The sequence below is a fragment of the Suricata suricatta genome, chromosome 4 (genome assembly GCF_006229205.1).
Source record: "Suricata suricatta isolate VVHF042 chromosome 4, meerkat_22Aug2017_6uvM2_HiC, whole genome shotgun sequence".
Classification (NCBI taxonomy): Eukaryota; Metazoa; Chordata; class Mammalia; order Carnivora; family Herpestidae; genus Suricata; species Suricata suricatta.
Window position 1 is genome coordinate 82,976,287 of NC_043703.1, and position 24,861 is coordinate 83,001,147.

A 24,861-nucleotide genomic window follows, 5' to 3' on the forward strand; every position below is an offset into this window, starting at 1 on the left:
CTTACTGTTCCTCTCTCCTTGGACAGGGCGCTCACGTGCTCTTAAAAGATCACTCCACCCTGTCCTCTGCAATCCTGTACTTTTTCTGTTAAAGAACGATTGTACCTTCTCATCTTTTGACCCAGAGCCATGTTTTGAAATGAACACACTAATTCAGCAGGGCATTTTATCAACCGTGATTGAACTTTAGGTATCTCGACCAAATTATCAAATTTATACCATATTATAAACCTATGTGATGATATGATTCTGAATCCTGTTTTTTTTTTCTTCTGTATCTTGACTTCACTTCTAGAGGTGTTCTTTTTCCAAAGTGCATTCATCAATGACAGCCCTGGAAAGTGAACCGTACACGCTGAACCACCGACACGTGTGGGTACTCATGCATATTGCTGCAAAGATTCTGAATAAAATATTAGCAAACAGAAATGGCAGTCTATTAAAAAAAAAACCAAGTGGAGATCACTGCAGAATGCAATAGTAATTCAATATTAAGAAATCTGTTAATATAAATCACTACTTTAATAAATTAATCACCAATCATTGGTTGATCTCAATAAAGGCTAAAATGTGTCTTAGAGATAATATCCTAGGCTAATTTTTTCAAAAGCCTTCCTGTAATGGGTCCAGAGTCATACTTCCTTAAAATGATAAAAGCACACACACATACACATTCATTTCAATGTTAGTATCCTAGTATTGTGTGTTTTGGTAAAACCTTAAAATAGAAGTGTTTTTGTTAAAGTCAATAGCAGGTCAAGGGTCTCTATTATCACCAATATTATTTACAATTATTCCAGAAGGACTAGTCAAAAGAATCAAAATCACAGAATATGAGGTACAAATAGTCCACCTAAGAGAGGAGGCGACACAAGTGTTATTTGCAGAGGATATGATTTGACTATATACCTTGGAAACCCCATAGGAATTAAGTAAAATCTTATTTAAAAGCAAAAGAATTATGTGGCCACTTAATGAAAAAAAATTAATAGCTTTTAACCAAACAGAAGACAGAAGGAAATAAGGGGAGACAACATTCTGTTAATTCAAGACATTTTTCCTGAGGGGCTCCTTTGTGCCCAGCATGGGAGATCCAGCCCTTGTTCTCCAATACCCACCTGGTAATTAGAGGAGATAAGCAATATGCAAACCAGCAACGACCTACATAGACAAATCAGGCTTTTCAGACGGAGGTACCTGCTGTGAAGGAAGCCAGGACACGATGGGCTGGGAGGACGGCCTTAGGGACGGTGGCTGGGAGGGTGTCTCCTATGAGGTGGAACGTGAGCTGACACATGAAGGATGAGAAGAAGCCGGTGGTGCAAAGAGCTAGGGAAGGGAGTGAAGAAGGAAACGCAAGACAGGGAAGGAGAAGGGCCAGAGGCAAAGAGCTTTGTGTGTTCGAGAGATGGTGCAGATACAGCCCGGCTAGGACGGGGTTCAGAGCAGGAGCACACAGGACGCCTTCAGGACAAGGGCCTTCTCAGTGCGAGAGGATGCCATCGAAGGAAGGGCTTTCAGGAGAACAGTGGTGATGTCATTTAATGTTCCCTTGAAAAGCTGGCCCTGGCTGCTATGGAGAGAACGAATGGCTGGCAGGAAGTAAGGGTGGAAAGAGGACACTCGTTGACCTACATGGGAGGAGAAGGGGAGGGTGGCATCAAGGAACTGCCATATATTTCAGATGCAGAATGAATCGCCAGTGCTTGTGAACAGATTGATGTGGAGAATGAGTAGGAGGAGAAATCAGGGTGTAATTCAGAGATCCCATTCACAACAGAAAACAAACAAAACATGAAGTGTCTAAAAATAAATTACATGAGAAACGTCCAAAACCTATGTGAAGAAAACTGTAAAAAAAATCTGCTCAGGGACTATGGAAAAAAGGGGGGGAAAAGATTTACATAATGGAGAAACAACTTTTTCCCACAGAGGATATCAAGGCAATCCCAACAGAAGTGGTCTTTTTTTTAACATGACAAAATGATACCAAAGTTCATCAGAGGGAATAAATATTTATTTGGGAATAGCCACGACATTTTGGTGCAGGGGGGCGGAAATGGCAGTGACAGACCACAGTCTCTACCAGCTGCAAAAATGTGAATAAGGCCTCAGTGATTTGAACAGGGAGATCCTGCAGGTAGAGAAATAGACAAGCACATTAAAGCATCAAATGGACAGTCAAGAAACTGACCCAAATATATCTGCACATTTTCTATATCACAAAAGCAGCATATCATGCAGAAGGGTTGGATTATTAAAAACCTATTGTTAGGCTGATTAAATAAGCCTCTGAAAAAAAAAATAAAGCTGTATCTCTAGTCTACTTTTGGCAAAAATAAATTCAAATGGAGCAAAGCTCTACGGGGAGGAAAACTGAATATTTCTGTCATCTTTTTTTTTTTTTTTTGAGACACAGAGAGAGACAGCACGAGCAGGTGAGGGTCAGAGAGAGAGGGAGACACAGAATACGAAGAAGCCTCCAGACTCTGAGCTAGCTGTCAGCACAGAGCCTGACGTGGGGCTCGAACCCATGAATGTGAGATCATGACTTGAGCCGAAGCCGGCCGCTCAACCAACTGAGCCACCCAGGTGCCCCAATTTCTGTAATCTTAAAGTGAGGAGGATCTTTCCATGTGTGTTACAACATTTGAAACCGTGCAAGAACTGGCTGTCAACTTAGACACCATAAATGAAAAAGTTGTTTGTGAGTCAAAGAAGCAAGAAGGCTCAGGCGCCTGGGTGGCTCATGTGGTTAAGCATCTGACACTTGGTTTTGGCTCAGGTCATGATCTCACAGTTTGTGAGTTCGAGCCTCACATTGGGCTCCACTCTGACAACGTGGAGCCTGCTTGGGATTCTCTCTCTTCTCTCTCTGCCCCTCCCTTGCTCACTCTTCACCCGCTGCCCCACCACACACACACACACACACACACACACACACACACACACTTTAAAAAATTAGAAAAAAAGAAACAAGAAGGCAAACAAAGTTAAAGTTTAAAATGTAATGGAACTCATTTAGTTCTGTGGGCTTAAATCCCATTTATTTGTTCATAACTTTCAAAGCATATCTCCAGCCAAATATTTCCACATTGTTGTGGGTTGAATTGTGTCTCTCCAAAATTACATTCAAGCCCTAACCCCAGGAACCTGTGAACGTGACTGTATTTGGACATAGGGTCTTTGCAGATGTAGCTAAGATGAGGTCCTCCTGGATGAGGGTGGACACTAGTTCAGTGACCGGCAGTGTCCTTACAAGAAGAGGAAAATATAGTCCCAAACATCCATGCGAGAAAGACAGCCATGCAAAAGCAGAGGCAGGAATAGGGAGAAGAAACTGCAAACTAAGGAATGCCAAGAATTTCTGGAAGCCTCCAGAAGCTAGGAGGGAGACATGCAACCTTCTCTCTTTTAGAACCTTGGAGGGCGTGTGGCCCTGCTGACACCTTGATTGTGAACTTCTGGCCTCCAGACTGCAAGAGAATCTATTTCTGCTGTTTTAAGGCACCTGGTTTGTAGTGATTTCTTACACCAGGGCTAGGAATCTGATACATTCATTGATGTCTAATACTAATGAATACTGAGCTTTGTTAAAACAAACTTACCAGCATAAATAAAAAAATCTGAAATAACATACATCCAACAGCACCGTGGTTAATTATGGAGGCTGAGAATAAAGAGGATTTTCACTTTATACATACTTGTATGGTCTGACTATTTTACAAGCTGCATGTGTTTTCTTTTTTTTTTTTAGTAGGAAGAGATTTTTCAAAGAAAGATAATGTACAGGAAAAGCCTGCCATAATGCCAAGAATGGAATCCAAAAATTCAATTGTGTAAAACGAAAGGTCATGTTATTGGGGGATTAATAGACCAGGATGGACGTGAGCTGCTAGCCAGCTATAAGAGTTCCAGGTGTCCCACTGCTCATTCCAAACCCATCTTGGTCCCAGCTGGGCCTGGTTGCTGTGATGGTGGTTGTCTGTATCGCTTAAATATCCGTGGGGTTGATTTGAGGGCTTGGGCTGGCTGGCATTCCTGGAATAATGGCTCCATTCCTGGAATCTCCCAGTTAGCTAGCACCTGTTTCATGCACTCAACTGGAGAGACTGAGCCCAAGGACCTCAGTGGACACGGAGATCCAGACTCTCTTTCCTCCCCAAAGTTCACTTCCTGCCATTGCCCATTGGCTTAGCTTCCCGATCCTTCCATGCCTCTCTCTGAAACCATGGGTGCCACAGTCTTGAGAACTCCAGCCTCTCCTCTTTGGGTCCTTGGAACGCATGAAAATCAGGAACCAATGGTCAATCTCAATACATGTCTGAGTTTGCTCTTACACAGGATATACTAAGGAAGTGTGTGCATTACGTTTTATATTTACCATGAGTTAGATAAGGAATATTGTAAAATAATATTAAATTATTTTGTTCCACGTGATTCTTAGCACCAGTCCCACTGTCCCAAAGTTTCAGTTTTCTTGTTTTAACTCATTTTTCACAAATCTTTGGCTATTAACTGGATTAAGTCCACTGGAATGCCATTTGCCTATATGCTCATTAACACTTTACCATTTGATATTTTTATCCAACATTTGGTTTTAATTTAAGAGAGAGAGAGAGAAAGAGAGGGAGCACATGAACAGGAGAGAGGGGCAGAGGGAAAGAAAGAGAGGGAGAGAGAATCTTAAGAAGGTTCCACACCCAGCATGGAGCTCAACGCAGGACTCGAGTCGATCCCATGGCCCTGGATTTATGACCTGAGCCAAAATGAAGAGTTGGACATTTAAATGACTGGGCCAACAGCCACCCCTACCATTTGATTTTTTGTCTGTTTTTATATATAAGTACAGTTGCAGAATTTTTTGTTTATCTATTTCAGCTTTACTGTGTGTACACCTTACATTGGGCCTGTCAGCGGCATCTGACGGACTATACTAGGTTTGAATAATCATTCAACCCCCTATTATTAGCCTTGAGGAACTGACCCTCCACAGTCTCTGAACAGCAGCAGTATAAAGTGTGATCTTTTTACGTGCCACTTTGGGCTACCTAAAACGCTGAGAATTCCGAGCACTGACAACTCACTCTTCTGATGGAAAAAATCAGTTTTGTCAAGGTCTGTAAATGCCTTATTGCCACAGTTTCCCACCATGTTTTTGTTCACATAGCAGGCCCTCTGGAATCTTTCCCATCCCAAAAAGCTAAGATCATTTGTGCTGGTTAATTTTATGTGCCAATTTGACGGGGCAAAGGGATGACCAGATAGCTGGTAAGACATCATTTCTGGATGTGTCTGTGAGGTTGTTTCTGGATGTGATTAGCATCTGAATGAATGAACTGGATAAAGCAGATGGCCTTCTCCAGCGTGGGTGGGCGTCATCCAATCCATTGAGTGCATGAAGAGAACAAAAAGGTGCAGGGAGAATTTGCGTAGTCTCTTTGCCTGGGACATTGGTCTTCTTCCCTCGGACTGGGACTCACACTGTTGGCTTCCCTAGTTATCAGGCTTTCAGACTCAGCCTGGAGCTACCTCATTGGCTTCCCCGGGTCTCCAGTTCGCAGATGGCAGACCATGGGACTTCCCAGCCTCCATACTGCATGAGTCAACTCCTTATTACATATGTATCTTCCATTGGGAGTGCTTCTCCGAAGAACCATGACTACTACACCATTCCATAGCTGTGGGGCCAATCCTTCCTAAAGGTTTCAATCATTTCAACCTTCCTCAGGCTTTCAACACAGTCCTTGAGGCAGGGGGAGCCCAAAATACTGGTCCCACCATTCACTGGGCCAACTTGAGCATCAAAGCAAATATCTTCTGAGGCTGATGTAGGTGAAGGCCAAAGAATGGAAAGTCCATCCTGCTACAAGAAGCCGCAGAGTCCCCCACAGACAACTGTTTTTCTAACAGAGAGGTTATAGAAGGGAGAGACTGAATTTATTAACTGTCTCCTTGGCCCGCTGCTGCCTGACTTCCTTTGGGCTCACCAGATGTAGTTTAGGCGCCAGACACACACACATGCATGCTGCCATTTGCGTGTCTGTGTTAAAGTTGACTTAATTAGGAGGGCTTACCTCAAATAAATGCTTAAATGAATTCTCTTAGCAGTGTAACATTTTTGTCTACTGCCTTTTGCTGTGCCTTGTGGCTGAAAAAGGACAGGACATATGAAGAGTGCAGCCGCTATGAAGTCATGTTTACACGCATTGATGTTCCGTAGGAAGAGAAAATGGGACTGGGGTCGAGCGAACTCCTGTAGGATAAATAGAGATAAATAATTCAGATTCTCATTATAATAGAGGCATATAGCTCTGGTGCATGGGAGCACCCTGCCTTTGTGCGAATTGGTATGCAGTGGCTGTTCAGAAGTCATAGCATGTAATCTAGCATTAATATTAACATAAATCAGAGGCAGGAATTAGCAATATTTCCAAAGTCTTATAGGATAACTGAATTCACACTATATTGTTTGGTCCTCCTGGGCATTTCAGTAATCGTGTAATAGAAATGTTGAGGTAGTTGAGATATTCTTTATATTACTCTCTAAAAGGATCTTTAACACAATGTCTTTAGTAGACAGTTTTGATAGAATGCATTGAACAAAAAGAAATATGCCTATTTTGGTAATATGGGGATGTTTCATTAGCTCAGCCTGCAGCGATATGACATTACATTCTAAAAGGAATACAATTAATAACAATGAGAGATTTTTAGCTCTCAGAGTGTAGCTGGAGGAACTAAGCACGGTGTCAGGGCAATTAAGTGGAAGCACTGTGTTACCTTTGTCTGCACACCCTTAACATCGCCCTGTCTCAATGTGTTGAATAGGTATTTCTTTGGCGTAGAATTTGTAATTTATTTTGATGTTTCCTCTAATTCAGGCCACCATTATGAAAAATGATTTTTTTCTGTCCTTTTTATCCAGGTAAGAAAAAAATCTTTTAAAATAACTAGCTGGTAGAAATGAATATTTCTTTGGATTAGCATAGCTTCCATTTCTCTATAAGGGAGTAAATGACTGCAAGGAAGATATCGACAGTCTGGGGACTAAACAGAGTGGAACCACCCCATTGGCGGAGCAGGAAACTGGAGCAACACCTTAGAAGCAGGTGTAGCCCATGCCTTACGTAACAGCAATCCAGGGGAGAAAGTTGGACTTTGAGACTCTGAAAATAATCAGCCAGGATATTATTTTATTCAGTGTTAACCTTTATGTTTTATGTTAAATGACAGTGAAGGTTCTGGAACACGGTGATTCCCCAGAGTGTCGGTAGCTGAGATGTCTTTTATTTCTAAAGAGGATTCATTTCACTCTGCAATCCTGAAACTGCTCTTGGCTCCCTTCACTGGCCAGTTGTAATAGGCATAGCAAAAGATAAAATGCTTTGAGACATGAAAAACTCTGATTTTTAAAAACAGATGATGAAGACACTGGTTTAAAATGCTGTTTCTGTGTGATCGGTCTGCTTCAAGCTTGAGAGTCTGGCTGTTTGGGCAAAGGGGGAGGTTGCAGATAATTGATGCTGAGGAGAGAATGGGGGGAGAGGCAGAGAGAGAGAGAGAGAGAGAGAGAGAGAGAGATAGGGACCTCCACCAATCATTCCCGCTGCCCCAAATTTATCCTGACGGACTTTTCTTGGCGAACATCTACAGGCTGTAAGCAGGTGTCTAAAAATGCTGCTGCAGAGTCGGAGCCTTGGGGGGATTTAGTACGGGACTCCATTTCCACTCATGAGTAATGTATTAAAATTTTGTAGCTAATAAATTCTTCATCTGAGAGGCTCCGGGTTATTTCTTACTTACACAGCGACTTGGTTAATGTAACACCAACCTGGCCGTGGCCTCGGCTACCTGTTATTCCCCTTGCTGTTTTCCCAAGGCTTCCGAACGCAGTCGGCCGGACCGCCAACTCCCCCTTCCTGTGACCACCGCTTAGTTCCTGCATATATGCGGAAGCACACACGTCTTCAGACAATTAAATCACACCAAACTGCTCAGGGACTGCGGACCTGCGAGGGTTATGCTGCCGCCCCCCTCCCCTGCTAAGTATTATTGACAAATCCATCAAGGGCAGTGATGCATTGGTTTCCACCTTACCTAGAAGGACACTAGGGCAACGGTGACATGCTGTCACCGTGGTAACTGCAGCTGAAGTGAACAGCCTGTTAGGATAGGTGACCTCTGCTGGCAGTGCGCCTGGAGATGGAGCGTTCGCCTGGTCGCCATGTCATGGGGACCCCAAGGAGCGGCCCAGTGCCCTCAAATTGATTCATTAGGCCCTAAACGTATCGATCGCTCCAATTTGCAGGAATTTATTATATTGATATTGGACTGATTAACATTTTGTGCCAGACTGGTTCGATATGTGCTTGTAACAGCTTTTAATGATTAATTGACTTTTATGATTCCATCTCAGGGCTGTCAGTGGGCTGTGAACTGTGGGCAGGCTCGCTTCTGGGCTGTCTCTCAAGTGGCACAGGGCAGTGATTGAATACCTCGGAAATTAGTGTCCTTGCTGTCTCGTTTTATGAAAGATAAATGCTATGACATTTAATGCAGACCTTAATTTAGAACAGAACGAAGCAGATCATTTTGCAATTTAATCATAAACAGGTAAATATCAAAACTTGTTTAGCATTTTACAAGTAGAGCGCACGGAAAACAGAAGCAAGGTAGAACAGACAGCCAGGGAGCCAGCAAAAGGCAAAATAAAATAATGCAGGCTGGAGCTGAGCAGCATTTAAGTAATCATGAAATTTATTAGGACCAACATCTGAACCCACTTTTCGGCCCAGAATACACTGCTCTCATTCGGTGTGTGGTGAGCCCAGGGTGCGCTAGTTGGCATAGGCTGAAAAGTTAGCATTTACCTTCCCCGCCGCCCGCAGCCCCTGCAATATTGCCTGGTGAGTCAAGGAAAATACATTGACCGATGTGCCCCACAAGCAAATAGCAGAATAAGGGACCGGCTCTGGTTTAATAGGCGCCCCTGACATGTAACAAGGGGACGATCATGCTTGGTATGGTTTACGTGTTACCTCAAACAACCATAAACATTATGAAAAGGCAGCACGGGAAGACGAGATCTGATTGTGCTCTCTAACAACAGAGAGAGAGGAGTGCGCGGCTAGGGGTGCCAGCTCATACCTTCTCGTATTCATATTTAAAGCATATTTCCTTCCTTTCATTTTAATTAAAAGACTTAAGTTAGGGAGAAACTGTCTAAACATCATGTCAAATTATTCATGTTTGTACATATAAGGAATAAAATAAAATGGTTCTCCCATACGCGGTTCTTCTTTCTTCTTTACCCAACGTGTGTTTTTCTATCAAGTTGTGCAGAGAGTAAGGACACCGTTATTTGCGGTGCAACTGTCAGTTGCTAATGCGTCACCTCGTGTATTCGGTGTACATATTTTATGGCCCTATTCTGAGACAAGCTTGCACCCAGCCCTCCACCGGGAAAGATCGTGGCGGGGGGGGTGGTCACTGAGCCAGGCCCCTCAGAGACAGAAAAGTGCATCTTGTTGCGCTATTCCCCATGACAAAGGCCTAGGCCATTCCTCTTCCTGACCTTCCAGACAGACTACCTGACGTCATTTCCCACTTCTGTGTGAAGCCATGGTTTTGTTTTCATCATTCTTTCATCTGATGCAAAGCAGAGCTTAATTGGGTTTCTGGATATGAGCCTATTTGCAGTCCTTGAATATATGTATTTCTCCTCCGTGGTCTGGAGCACCTTCACCTCACTGTCTGTCCCACATTCTGAGCCTTGCTTGTCATCTGTGGCCGTTGGCTATGTGTGGCATCCCTGATCCCCCTGTCCAGTGTCCAAACCGTAGAGGGGGCCAGAGCATGGGAAAACCTCAAAGTGCCTCTCTCCTGTTTGGAAATTGAGAAAAGCAGAAACATAATTGCTTTTGTTGGATCACAATCCCAAATAGCAAAAGACGTTTTGAACATCTGCCCTTCCTTTGATTGGCTTTACATCTTTTCTCTTTCTGGCCACCGTTCATTATTCTGCATTATATTCATGACTGAGAAATCTTTTCCAAGCCAGTATTTTTATATGCCGAAGGACGACTTGGATTCAGCGTATTTGATCTGATCCAGCCCCACGCAAACTCATAATAGACTATGACACACCACATATAGATCAATTCTATAGTGAGACCTGTGTTTCGTGCTTACGGATCTGGTTCTCTCCATTGTGCCAGAAACACCGCATCCCCAGGCACAGAGGGGGGAAGATGGATCTCTTTCCAGCTTCTCCTTTTTTATTGGGAAAGGGAAAAGGAAGGATCTGGGGCTGTCCCCAAGCCCCGCTCTGGCTTTGTGCGGCTGTGCTCTGCAGCAAAGTGTCCCTCTGTGTGGAAACACACATACTTCAACCCCTCTGATCCGTCGGTTCTGTGACTGCCAACTTCCCTCCATCAGGGAGGGGTTGGTCCTTTTGGTGTCTCATCGGCATCATATGCTCACTATGCTTCTCAAATTAGAACTCAGATTTCTTAACCTGGTCCAAACCCACTGATTCCATCTGACTCCCATTCATTCCGCAAGGAGAATTTGCAGGAGTCGCTCACTACGCTCCGGTCTCTTTCCTTCCAATCACTAACCGAATAAATTTCTGTATCCATTTTATCTTCTGTTTCTGCTGTCAGATACCTGTCACACTAGTATTGGGAATTCCATGAAAAATCCAGCAGGAAAAAAATGTTGATTTCCCCCCAGGTGGACTACTGGAATGCAGTCTTTCTGCATCTTGTGGTTATTAGCCTTCCAAACGCACACTCTCAGTGAGCATTTTAGCTCAGGCAGAGGAAGGTACAAAAAGTGTGGACCAAGCAAGGTCTAACGCCTAAGGAAAATACCCAGAATACTGAAACTTTCTTTTTTTAAAAAATATTTTTTCTCTGTGTAGGTTATTAAAGCCACCAAATAACCACTGTGGTATGCTTTACTTCATATATGCAAACAATCTGCATTAGACTACTCATGTGTGATAGAAATCCTAATACCAAATATTTCACACTTTTGATACGAGACTTTGACCTAGGTATTGACATTTTACTTAACAATCATTGCCTCTAAATTGATGGCTTAATCCATCACAATGGTATGAAGATTGATTGTTTTATTCTATTTCATAATCATAGTTGTGTGTCTCTAACCTCAGCAATAATATCTCCAGTAAAAGATGCACATATAGCTTTATCTTCATTTAGTATGTCAATCAGTCTGGGCTGCTCTGTGGAAGTACCATAGACTGAAGGGCTTATAAATGACAGAAATTTCTTTCTCAACAGGAGTCTGGAAGTCGGCCATCAGAGTGCCTGTACGATGGGGTTTTGGTGAGGACCCTCTTCCTGGCTGTAGACGGCCAACTTCCTGTTCTCCCACATGGTGGAAAGAGAGCGATGGAGCTCTCTGTCCTCTTCTTGTAAGGGCACTAATCCCATCCATGAGGGCTCCATCCTCATTACCTAATTAATTTTGTCCCAAAGGGCCCCCACCTCCAAATACTACCTCGTTGGGGATTAGATTTCAATAGAGGAATGTGGGGGTGAGGTAGGAGACAGAAGCATTCAGTCCACAACATTGAGGAAAACATATTTTTGTCCAGAGATATTTCAGTAGCCACATGGGTTGGAGTTTTAAACTAAGCCAAGTTTAAAAAAAAATAAATAAATAAACTAAGCCAAGTTTATCTCTTCATCTTCATAAGGCCTCAGGAAAGAAGCCATTGTTGGCTTCCATGTTTTGCTGTTTGAAGGGATACTGAAATGTCCGTACACATCTAGTGTTTCCGAATATCTACACATTCGGTTGTAGATAAACTAGAACATCTAGTTTGAGGTGATACTTCATTTTTTATCTAAGTGTTTTGGTGGCGTACAGACAGAAAGATCTACTTCTGAGACATCACTGATTCACCCTGTTCCCCTCTAGCACCCGTGATGGCTTTGCCTCAGGCCCCAGAGCACTTGGGTGACCTCCCTGGTCAGCAGAGCAGGGCCATCCCAGCTCTGAGTTAGTTCCAACCTTGTAAAGGCCTTTGTGCTGCTTGCCACCAAATGGGTTTGCGGGATGACACATAGCACTGGGGGTGGTCAGCTTGGTGGCTATGTGGTAGCTTGTCCCCTCAGGTCTCCTCTGCCCCCTCTTCCAGATGGGAAAGTAGGAATGGGTGAGCAAAGGGGAACTCGAGGTGCTCTTTTTGTGCCTCTCTCCCATATGTGTCTCTACAAAACTGAAAAATCCTAAGCTTCCTTTTCTTCAGCCATGCAGTCAAGTCCTGTCCTAAGGGCCCTGGCAACCTTTTGGTTCTACTGCTACTCTAGCGGTTAAATCCCTACTTCCACCTCCATTTTGGTATCATCTGGAGTTTCTGATGCGGGGCTTCTGGGATTTGAATGGCACACTCATAAGGAGAAAGGGGGAAATAGGGATATTTAGGGCAGGGAGTCAAGAGTCCAATACAGATGTATGTCTGGCCCTAAAAGAAGGGTGGAGTCCAGGAGGCCTGATGCTTATAGGCATGCATGCTTGCGCCCTGGCAAACCAGTCTGGGCACCCAGATTCTGTGGGCCGAGGTGATACCTGGAGTTTGGGGTGAGAGCATCATAATTCTACCCAAGTCCATCTTAGTCGAAACAGGCCTCCTTCCAGGAGATGCTGGGCATGGGTGAGTATACAGACTCAACCCATTTCAAGGAGGAGGTGAGGTGGAGAAGAGGAAAGGGAGGCAGACTAGAGTGCCGAAAGGAAAGTGAGCGGGGGAGCTGGGCAAGAAATGGACATTTACCCAGTTTTGACTGTAAGCTAGGCTCTGTGCCAGGTGATTCACTGACATAATTTCAGTGTTTCCCAACGTGTGTTTCTCATGTCACCGATGGATGAGCTTATAAGGTAATCAAAAAATTAAGTAAACTATGGTTAATACAAAGGTGTGGGGAAAATATTGCAGGTGTTATACAATTGGCTGAACTTTGAGAGCCACTGTGTTATCTCATGTCATCATCAAAGCTCTTGGGGTCTGGGGATCTTTGACTTAAGATCATATGGGACTCTTCAGTCCAGCCAGAATCTGATTCCATCGGATCTCAGGTTCACCTCCTTTGGGCTGTCCCGTGCTGCCGGGAAAATACCAGGCTGGGATATACAAGTGTGGTAGGTGTGCAGGTGATAGGGACCAGCATTCACACAGGACACAGGGCTGAGGAAGCAGAATGAATTCAGGGACTCCCTACCCAACCATTTTCGGGTCTAACTGGCATGAGGACTGGGGAGAGCCGAGTAACATACAGACAGAAAATCCCGAGTCCTTAAGTCACTGATGTCTTGCTTGCTTCTCTGCATGGCACCTGTTCTCTCCTTACTCTTGGACTAGACTCTTGCCTCTGTTTTGGGGCTTTTCTTCCCAGTTGCCTAGTCTTCCTAATGCTGATTGTCCATCCACCAAGTCCCCTGATCTGAAAGTCAGCATCCCTTATAATCTGCCAGAAGACACTCAGCTGCCAGACTGTTCTGGAAGCTTCCTAAAGATGCATCCATACTCCCTAAGAGTACCTGGACTTCAGCCCTGTGCCCTAGGTTAGAAGTTTCACTGTCCTGCTTATGCCATTTCTGACCTGGTAAACCTTATGTGGTTATGGAAATGCTCAAAACCCCCAAATGGACAAGCTTCTCTCTAATGTGTTTATCCAAAGGACCCAACCTTTGCCTCTGAGGTTGAAAGGAAGTGGGAATTGACATAAAGAATGGCAGGAGCAGAGTGGCAGAATTTCTCATTTGAGTTTGTTTATCTCCCGTGGCTCTGCTGTTTTTCCTTGTGTTTGGATATCTGGGAATAAATTCTTCAAATTGCATGTTAATTACCGCATTTGTGGTTTCTGTAGTATCAGACATTTGCAGGAAATATTACAGTTATAATTTCCAGATTAATAAAACTGAAGACAAAGTTGACCCCGTGGACATAATTTACTGTACTTTTCAGAAGGCTTCTGATAAGGCCCCTCATAAAAGGCTATTAAGGAAAATAAACAACTATAAGGTAGAGAGTAAAATCCTATAAATTACAGCATCCAAAGGAGCTAACCCAAGTGAAAAGATTCGGTGACTTGGTTGTATGTATTGTGTTGTTTACCCAAAAATTCATGGCCAATTGGTAGCGAAGAAATAAAATAAAACAAAACTAAACTAAACAGGAAAACAGCCTTGAATTTCCATCCAGTCTGATTGGCTTTGAAATCGTCAGACCCCGTAGAGAAATAAACAAAACAGAGGCTCTGAGAAGAGCTCTGTGCCAAGATGTGGCTGCATGTGAAGGAAGGAAGATGCCTGAAGGACGGGGTGGTGAGAAGGGGCGCTTGCACGCCCACACACACACACACACACACACACACACACACACCATGGGACAACTGTGGTAGAATGTTTGAAACCCTATCTCTGAAGATGTTTTAGGCAGTCTGCTTCTTACTGAAACGGCCAGATGTTGCCATTCAAAGGGCTCTTATGGTCTATATATGCTAATTCTGCCCAGCTACCTAGCTAGCTCCTTGGGGCACTAAGAAGTGACCAAGGAACTGAGGAGGACTAACACTGTTTCCTTGCCCTAGATGGATGCAGATCCAACAGGTGGCCAACGCAGATCCTCGAGCTGTGTGACCAGTCAACTCTGTGGAAGTCACCATCTTGGACTTAAATCCTTGATTAAAATAAGGTGACAGTATGGTAAATGCAGAGAAGGGTGTCTATATAGAGTTGCTAATTTAATAACACTGTCTAACATGCATTGAGTGCTCACTGTACCGGGTACTGCCAGTGAGCTGTATACATCTGGTCCCATGAAAACCTCAGAGATTCCCTTAAAGTTCCATCATACACACAAGGATAATGAAGCACGGGAAAGCTGATGAATGGGCCCAAGGCCATGGAGTTAAAATTGGCAGACCCAGAATCCCAACTCGATAGTCAGATTCTGGAGGCCGCCAGGTAACACAGCATTCTCCACAGCAAACATTCTGCATAATATACACTAACACCCACATCCATATAATATTTGTAGTATAATATATATAACTATGCCATAGGAGCTAATATTATTTAAGCATTTTTAGTGAACCTATTTGGTGTGTAAATTCCCTTCCATGAATATTGTTCAATCTTCATTCAACTTAGTGAAGTCTGTGCAATTATCATAATTAAAAGCTGTGTAGACAGTCTGTTTGGCTAATTCTGGTCCAAGACATTTTCTTTCCCTTAAGGAGAAGGTCAACCATGGCCCCATGCAGCTTACCCAGAGACTAGTTGATTTCCCCATGGGTCATACCCCAGCAGCTCTGTTCTGGGCATGCTCTGTTTTCTCCAGAGCCCAAAGAGCTGGTAGGGGAAGCACTCTCTTCTGGGTATTGGCCCAGGCCCTTTCAGGGTAAAATCCAGACCCAGAGTGCATGCAAGGGCAAGCCGCCCCACTAATGATGAACCCATCACTGGGGACCACAATCATTTTAGGAATACTTCCAACTCTTCTTTGCCAATCTGTGTTTATTTCATGTTCAGAAAGTGAGTGGGACCATGGGCACATGTCATCAAATATCAGACTACTGAGCACCCTGTTGGGTGACTCAGAGGGCCCTAAAATTCAAGCTGCAAGCCAGCACATATGTGAGTCGTGTATCCACTTACACATGTGGAGTTTCCTGTGAACATACGTACCACTTAAATGTGATGACATTGCTCTAACATTGATGACCAAGTCCTGGATCTACCACAGAGTGAAGATTACAGATGCCGGTCGACTTCTCAAAGACAGCCGTCCTCCTCAGCCTTCATTGTCATCTTCCATTTTCTCAGTTGAGATCTTCACGACTCAGAGGACTGAATGCTAAAATGACTCGATAAACTCAAAAGCTGCAGCAGCACTGGTGAAATCAACAAGCTGGGGGAAGCCGTCTGGCTCAACGCTGTCAGCTTTCCTGTCACACGGGGAGGTGAACAGGGGTTTCTAAGTTCTTGTCCTCTCAGAGGGGCCACCTTACCATAGGGCCTGGTGACAAAATCATGGAGCAAGAGTGTTAGAACTCATGACTTGCTCCTCCCAATGCTGCCAGTTGATAGGTGAAGAGTCCACAGCGCGGACACACACAGAAGGTGCCGGGCACTGTGGGGTGTCTAGCCCACGTCCCCATCTCGGCCTCATAGAGTCCAGGCGAGTTTTACTGAAGCACAGGCGTCTGCTTCCATTGCTGCTGATACTTCTCTCTTTACACCTCAGGAATGCTGTGTTCTTCAGTGAGCTATGTGCATAATGTGCTTTAGGCTGTGTCTAAATGATGTATTTCTCCAACCAAAAAGTGGAAAATTCAGATGGCTTGTACCATATTTTTGTATATTTAGAAACAGCTGGCTGATTGACTGAATTTTTAATTTTTCACAGAAATGTTTGACGTTGAGGAGACCATGCCTTTAAAATCCTCTCTGGGGAAAGGAAAGATTTATAGAAAGTTTCATTTTCCATAAATATTTTATGCTTCACTGAATGACGATGAACAGAAGTTCAGTGACTGAGAAGATGATCCTTCCTCCCCGACCAGCTAAAGGTTCATTTTCTAAAGTCATGACCACCAACACCTGCTTTGGGAATTTGCTCCTAAACCTTCCTTCCATATTCAGCTGACATCAAACCCTTCTATTCCATTTTGGAATTGGCTTTCCAACTGTTGCTACTGTAATTTTGAATAAACAAGTCTGAATATTCTGTCAAAATACTCGAGTCACTTGGGCTGCAAAAAATAGGCCATTGCTGATCTCCATGCTTTGCACATAATAGACACCCAATTCATTAAGTGTATATATATTGGATCAGTATTAAATATTTACTAATTTTAACATACTGGGATATTAACATTTAATTACTTGTGTAGAGTACTATAATATTCATGTAAATTAAGATATAATTAATGATATAAAATATATTAAATTGAATACAATTGCATCTCTCAGGGCTAATATAAATGGCTAGGTAAAATGACTCAAAAAGCTACAAGATCCTGAATGGAGTGGAGCCCACATTTACTGAATATGTAAGTAGATGTTAAGTACAGTGCTAAATGCTTTGTGAATGAGCTCATTTAATCTTCACAAAAACCTAGGGAGGCCTAATGCCTCCAGCTTTACTCATCGGGAAACTCAAGGCTCAGACAGGGGAAGGGACTCACCCAAGACTGCACAGCCAGTAGCTGAAGTAGCCTGGAAGTTAGCGTAGGCCAATCTGGTTCCGAAGGCCGTGTCTTTATGTCCGTAATGCTCTCTTGAACCAGCCCTCTCACAGACCTTCAATATTGACTTGTGTCCTGCTCCTTAGGCTCCCTGGGCAGGGCAAGAAAGCAGAGCTTGGACTGGGCCTCCAGAATTCCATGAGGAACATGTGCACACGTGGTGGTTGAGTAGAGCAGGAGGGAGGGAATCTCTCTACCTTTCACACTTGGGTATTGAGGAGTGTGTCCATGGGCTGGCTACCTTCTTGCCTGTTTGCCAGCACCCAGCAGGTTTGAACCGATGGGATCATAACTTTCCAGAGTAATTGAAAAGGCCGGGAATGAGGGGTCATAAGACCCCATCTGGCCGGAGTGAAGGAACAGTGAAATATTGAAGTGTCTTAGTCCAAATACATTGTACTTAGTAGTCCTTGGTGATGGCATTATTTCTTTTCTATGGGGGTGCTTGCTGTCACTTTCCCTTTTTTGGGAGACTCAAGCTGTTTCTCAGACAGGGAACTGGGCTAGTGAAGTCCCTCCTTTGTGACATTGTAGTGTGGCCATGGAGATGACAGGAAAGGGAGGAAGGATACATCTTGAGATGTGATGTCCCCCAAGAGTCAGCCACTGGTGTGACATATGCAAGGGTGGCACCTCACAAAACAGAGAGGGTGCTTGACACAGTGAGGAAGAGAAGTGCTGAGGCCTCCTTGTCACAGGCCACCAAGGTCCAACTTCTTACCTTCCCTTGGGCTCCTGATGGGTCAGTGATTAAAAATCAAAACTCACGGGGCACCTGGGTGGCTCAGTCCACTAGGCATCTGACTTCGGCTCAGGTCATGATCTTGTGGTTTGTGAGTTCAAGCCCCATGTCAGTCTCTGTGCTGACAGCTCAGAGCCTGGAGCCTGCTTCGGATTCTGTGTCTCCCTCTCTGTCTGCCCCTGCCCTGCTCACACTCTGTCTGTCTGTCTGTCTGTCTCTCTCTCTCTCTCTCTCAAAACTAAACAAACATTAAAAAAATAAAAAAATCAAAACTCACAAGAAAACATGATTTAATAATACTGTTGACCCTTGGACAAGGTTGGGGCTAGGGGCAGTTGAAAATCCACATATAACTTTTGACCCCCTGAAAACTTACATAAACCGACTGTTGACTGTAACCTTACTGATCACATAAACAGTTGGTTAACATGCATTTTATATGTTATGTGCATTATATACTGCATTCTCACAGTAAGGTAAGCTAGAAGAAAAAATATTATTAACAAAATCATAAGGAAGAGAAAATACATTTATGGTACTGTATTGTATTTATTAAAAAAAAAATCTGTGTGTAAAGGACCCATGCAGTTCAAACCCCATGCAGTTCTTGAGTCCACTGGGAATTTGCTATACATTAGAATTACCCATTAGTTAGACATTTCAAATTTCTTCCTTACTAAAAACTTAGTAGTTTCTGTAAAATTGTAAACTAATTTAATTTAGCCTGCCTTTCCCCAGCACTTGCCATGTGGCCTCCTGAACAGACCAGGTAGAGACAGGAAGGTGAAGAAGATCAGTTACCTGTTTACTGGGCAGTTTAACAACAACAGTGCCCCTTTCAGTGTGTCTCAGGTTCAGAAGCGTGGACCATCTTGTAAGGGGGTGGGGTCCCAGTGTGAAAAGGTTCATAGCTTCTAGAGCACAGCCCCCTATGATTAGCTATGAGACCCTGGTCCAGTCACTTAATTTCTTTTTTTTATGTTTATTTAGTTATTTTTGAGAAAGAGAGAGCATGCACACACGTATGTACACACATGAGCAAGGGAGGGGCAGAGAGAGGAGAGAGTCCCAAGCAGGCTTGCTGTCAGTGCAGAACCTGACACGGGGCTTGATCTCATCAACTGTCAGATCATGACCTGAACCAAAATTAAAGAGTCAGATGCTTAACCCATTGAGCCACCCAGGCGCCCCAATTTCTGACTTAATGTCCTTATTTATAAAGCATACAAATACTATTCATTTTTGTACATACATTTGAGGATTCAGTGAGACCATGGGTAGAAAACATTCAGTAGCATGGTTTCTGGCTCCTAGTGGACTCTCTTATTATCACAGCCAAGAAAGTGGCGCCCTCTTAGGCCAAGTTCCACATGTATCAAACTGAACAAGATTTCAAAATATTTACTAGAAGCAGGTTCGGCTTGGGGGTGCCTGGGCAGCTCAGCTGGTTAAGCGTTGGGGTCTTGGGTTCAGCTCAGGTCATGAGCTCAGGGTTTGTGGGTCGAGCCTCGTGTTGGGCTCTGTGTTGACAGTGCAGATCCTGCTTGGGTGTCTCTCTCTCCCTCGTTTTTGCCCCTCCCCTGCTCGCATTGTCTCTGCCTCCCTCAAAATAAATAAACTTTAAAAAAAAGAAGCAGGTTTGGCTTATTTTACAAGGTGTTATCAGAATTTGATGAAAGGTTACCAACCAGGACAATCAAACACAAACATTTCAGGCCTTTGTAGTTTTGATGCAAAAATTATCCTTTCCCCCCTCCCCTCCCAACCCCCCACCTCCCCCGCCTTTTCAGTGGCATAATTTGGGAAGCGCTGACTCAAAGTGTTTGGATCTCTGAGAGGGAGGGTGGTGTTGAGGGAGAAAAGAGGGAGGTCTCTTAGCCAAGATTTGCAGGTGTTAAATATAAAGCCCAAATTGGTTAGTGTGACTGTCCTGAGTTTGGGGAAGGAAGTGCGTGGGTGGACGGGTGGGTAAGGAGTGGCAGAATCAGGCTGGGTACCAAGGAACTCCATATGATGAATCTTAACAGATATTCCTTTCATATTTCCTTCCTTCTCGTGGGGGTGGGATTTACATAAGCATTTTCTTGAGTCCAGATAACAAAACCATGCCTTAAAAGACATTTCACTTTCCCCACCCACAGTCAAGGCCAATACCTTCCAAGATGCAGAAATCTTTGATAAACAACAACAAACTCACTCACTGTGTTCTGAGTGCCTTCCAAACCACGGCTCCGGGAAAGCACGGTAAGGCAGCAGACCCTCCAGCCGGCTGAGCATCCCGGCTGCACTTGTGTCCAGGAGTGTCTGACCTTACCCGGCCGCTGTTCACACACGTCCTACCCAAAGCCCACATCAGCTTCTTGATTTCTTGCATGACAGAAAGTAATCCTTTACGCCTTCCCAATAAAGCTTAACCCTTTGAAAGTTTCACGTTTGCCCCCCCAAGAGCTGTAGAAATATGCGCATCTTGCACTAGTAGCAAGGCTACTGGTGGAAAGACGGAAGGGTGCGCTTTTCAGATGAACAGTGTCTTGTTCAAGTGCAGCATTGTTACTACAGGCATATTGTATCTGCAATGGATGCACTGTGGGTAGGTAATGAACGATAGCACTTCCTTATTGTTGGAACCCACTCTCCACTCTCCTTGAAAGCGGGCGCTCTATAGCTTTGCTGTGATCCTACAAAAGAAAAATTTTAGGTGATTTCAATACCTAACTGTTCCTAATTGTTAGTCAGAATAAAAGGTTGTACTTCTTAAGTGTTCCCCCTTTTAACACTGTTTTTAGTTCCTCCACTTAAAGCCTGAAAATAAAATGCTTTTGCATGTGAATGGAGAGCTCTCTGATCCTGGCAGCTGTCTTGGTGGTTGGGGGCAGGTCTGGGAGTCCTGAATACTGGGCATCATACCCAGCAAAGGATGGCGGGGGGGGGGGGGGGGGGGGGGGGGGGGGGGGGGGGGGGGGCGGGAAGGCCTTGGGAGACCAGGAGGCACTTCCAGCCACACGTCCACATTTACTGGGCACCTATTAAGTGCTGGCTGTTTTGAGGCTCTGCAGGATATACAAATAAGATGAGATTTTTCTGCCTTAACCCAGGTTTCACTGGTAAGATGAGTCAGAACCATTCCCTGGCTGTGCTGTCTGATCCAGGCTGGAGGCACTAAGCGATGTTACATCCCACCCCAGCGGTTCCAGCCTGCATTTCAAGCTCTTAGATGAAAGTTTCCAGAAGCTCTTCATCCTCCATGGATTCTTCAGTTGCCTGGACATACACCCCTACCCTTTGCCTCTGGAGGGAAAGTGGGCTGAATCTCTTCAGTCAACATCAACAGCAGCTTCACAAAAAAAGTGGTTGGGCCGATTGACAGCAGAGAATATTCTACCATTTTGGTCCCTGGACAGCCAGTTTTTAGTGATATGACATTTACCCTAAATCCTTTATGCTTAATACTGAGGTCAGTTTTCCTGCCCTAATTAAGGGCAGAAACTCATGTTTTTGTTTCATTTTGCTTGATAACAACCTGGGATGTGCCTTCTTCCTGGGTTCTGTATTTGCATTACTGCTCCCCCACCTCTCACTGGTGTCTGGCAGTTCTCAGGGCACCTAGGAATTTAATATGTGCCTTGAACCCCTCAATTTTCAATGATCCCCACCTTCCTTGTCCTGAACAAGGCAGCCTCCTTTTCTGATTTATTTGCCTCACTGTTCCTTGGAATAACTTTAGGTTTTTCTCGTCCTTCTGGAGTTGTGGCTTCTGGAACCAAAGGCCCTTCACAATGAAATAATGATGGAGACGTCCTACCTGCAATCCTTTGGATACATCCCGGAACGGGGCTGGTTCTTTCTGCCATGATGCCAGGCAGTATGGCCATCTCCTATTAACCCTTTTTTTTTTTTTTTTAAATAGTTTATTGTCAAATTGGTTTCCATACAACACCCAGTGCTCTTCCCCACAAGTGCCCTCCTCCATTACCACCACCTTCCTTCCCCCTCTGACTCCTTCTTCGACCCTCAGTTCATTTTCAGTATTCAGTAGTCTCTCAGGTTTTGCGTCTCTCTCTCTTTCCCCGACTCTCTTTCCCCATTCCCCTCCCCCTGGTCCTCCATTAGGTTTCTCCTGTTAGACCTGTGAGTGCAAACATATGATATCTGTCCTTCTCTGCCTGACTTATTTCGCTTAGCATGACACCCTCAAGGTCCATCCACTTTCCTACAAATGGCCATATTTCATTCCTTCTCATTGCCATGTAATACTCCATTGTATATATACCACATCAGCTCTCTGGAGAACAGTATGGAGGTTCCTCAAAAAACTATCAATAGAACTCCAGTTAGCCCTTCTGAATCAGAGAGGAGTTTGTTGTTAGCTTGTGGCACTGGACCCTTGTGGGTTCTGCAGAAATAGATGGTTTTGCCTAATTCAGCTGAGACATGTGTGCCCTAAAATGACCTCTATTAGCTCCAGGGTTGGGTATGTTGAGGCCGGCCGGTCTGACTTTCCCTGGCGAATGGGTTTCCAAAACACTTCAAGGGCTGGTTTTAGGCTCACAGAGAAATTCTTGTTCAGTTGGCACACGGTCATCAGTGGGATGCTTGGAGAACAGCACAGGGCTGGTTCCCTGGGGTGGATACATGCCCTGCTGCCTTTAGGAATCAGAACGGGACACAGAGAGAAGCTTCCCTCGTGGCCATTCAGACCTGAGAAGAGCTCCATGAGCCGTGGCAAGGGGCAGCGTCACTGAATCCCACAAGCTCTCATGTGACCGAGCACTCTCTCCCATTGGCTATTTTCAGCCTCTGGTATTACCCCGAATTGTCCCCCAGTGTATTTCAGATATTAACACTGAACTAAATGTGTTTGGGTTTTCATCACTGTTCCCAACAAATTTTGATTGTAATCAGACACCATCTTTTGTATAGTCACATCCTTCTCCATCACCCCTTCCAGAGTCCTCTCTCGGTCCACCCTACCAGATTGGTGTCACCCCCAACGTACTGAGCACGATTTCTTTTCTAATCAGCCCCTCCAGGTGACAGTAATTCTACAGCATTGGCAGCAATTTGAAAGGGACCCTGAGGACTCACCCGGGGAAGTAAGAGCTTCAGAAAACGTTCTTTCCACCCTCTTCCCCTTTCCCTGCCTTTTTCTTCCCTCTGTCCACAAGCCAATGGCAAGCTTAGGGAGGCTGGGAAAGGATCTCTTTAGGAACGGAGCTCTTTACTATCCCAAGTATATTCTGACTTCTTATTAGTGAAGGGGCAAGCATCCCCTCACTCCGACCCTCCTTCACCTCCCCAACAGCGAGAACCTGGATGATGGTCACCCTCCGATGTTTGCAACGTTACAACAACACAGCATCCCGATTTTCTGACAAGAAACGCATGCCTGGTACAGGAGAGCCTTGGAAATATGTTTCCCCTCTGTACTGGAAGTCGAGAATTGTATTCATTAGAGTCTCCCTTGTGCTAAGAGAAGAGAGCTGGGCTGAGAATGGAGCGCTGGACAGAATCCAAAGCCGCTGTGTTATCTTTCTGACTCTCCTTTGCCAGATCTTCTGCAAGTGATAGCACGGTGTGCAAGGCTCCCACCAGGGCAGCCCTGCTCCTTCCAGCCCTGCCTAATGAAGGACCAACCAGCGTGTATGCTCAATTTGAAGAGAAAAAAACCCCAAACAACCCAGAGTTGTCGGTGTGTGGTGCCTATGGCCCAGAGCGAATCCAGGATCTTAAACTGGTTCACAAAGCCCCAAGGCCAAGGCTTCAACCGGCTGGCCAGGGAAGGTGCTGCGCATGCATGATGCTCTGTTGCTTAGGCATCACACGCCAGGGGAATTCTACCCCACTAATGGCCCGGGCCCCCAGGGTATGCTCTCACTGCATGAAGGCCAGAAAATGCAGGCTCTTTTTCTCCACTACTTCTCCTTAATCCATTTAGGGGTAATCCCCACCATATTCCACAGGAAAGACCTGCTTTCCACAAAGAAGTTAAGCTGGTCATCCCCTCCTCTCTGCGAGGGCTTTGCCTCGGAAACTGATGTGGGGATAACTTTCCCCCTAGGACCCATCTGGGTACAAAATTACATTTCATTTTGAAGGCTATTATTTTCTGGATATTCAATAGTCTTCCAGCTGACTACTACTTGTCATTTTTACCTGTTGTTCTGGTATCCAATTCTTATCCTAATCCACCTTGTAAAGCTTTACCTCTATGCCGGGACATTTCTTCTTGGTTCTTTCCTAGAGGGAGCAAGTTAAATTAAAATTTAAAAAGAAAAGAGTCATGTAAGACTGTGTACATGCCTCTCAAAGTGCTTAGCGTGTGCATTTGTCTCGAAATTCAGATTTCCGTGGTAGCATCCCACCATGGTGGATGAAGATGGTGAGAGCCCCTGCGTTACCCAGAGCATCAGTGAGTAGGATTTCAAAAGTCAGTGAAAACATGTTAGTTCCCATGTCTGCTCTACAGAGAGACAATATGAGGCTGAAGGAAGGAAAGGGTAAATGAGACCATCCACGTTTTCCTCCCCACCAGAAAGATTGTGCTTATTAAGTCAGGCCACTATCTGAAATTTTAAACTCAGATAAGACTTAAAAAACTCACAAACAACCTTTCACTTTGAGATGCTGAGTATTTCTTAGAAGCCCCTTCACTCACAGTAGATTTTATCTGCTCCAATAATCTTTTGCTGAGTCAATAGCTCTACCAACTGGACAGGCAGCAAGGGATCAACTTGCTTCATTATTTCCCTATAAGTAAAGATTTCATTTCTTCTTCTCCCATTTTCAAAGGGGGTAGAAAAGAAGAGCCACAGCGGAGTGGAGGGAACAATG

General features: G+C 44.5%; 1 long non-coding RNA gene across 1 annotated transcript; it reads right to left on the reverse strand.

Moving 5' to 3' along the window:
• Positions 1-2,035: 2,035 nt before the first annotated feature.
• LOC115289705 lies at positions 2,036-17,326 on the reverse strand. The gene is made up of 3 exons (XR_003907769.1): positions 17,229-17,326; positions 6,078-6,256; positions 2,036-2,134 (listed from the first exon to the last, which is right to left on the reverse strand). It is a non-coding gene; the product is annotated as an uncharacterized LOC115289705 (long non-coding RNA).
• Positions 17,327-24,861: the final 7,535 nt, after the last annotated feature.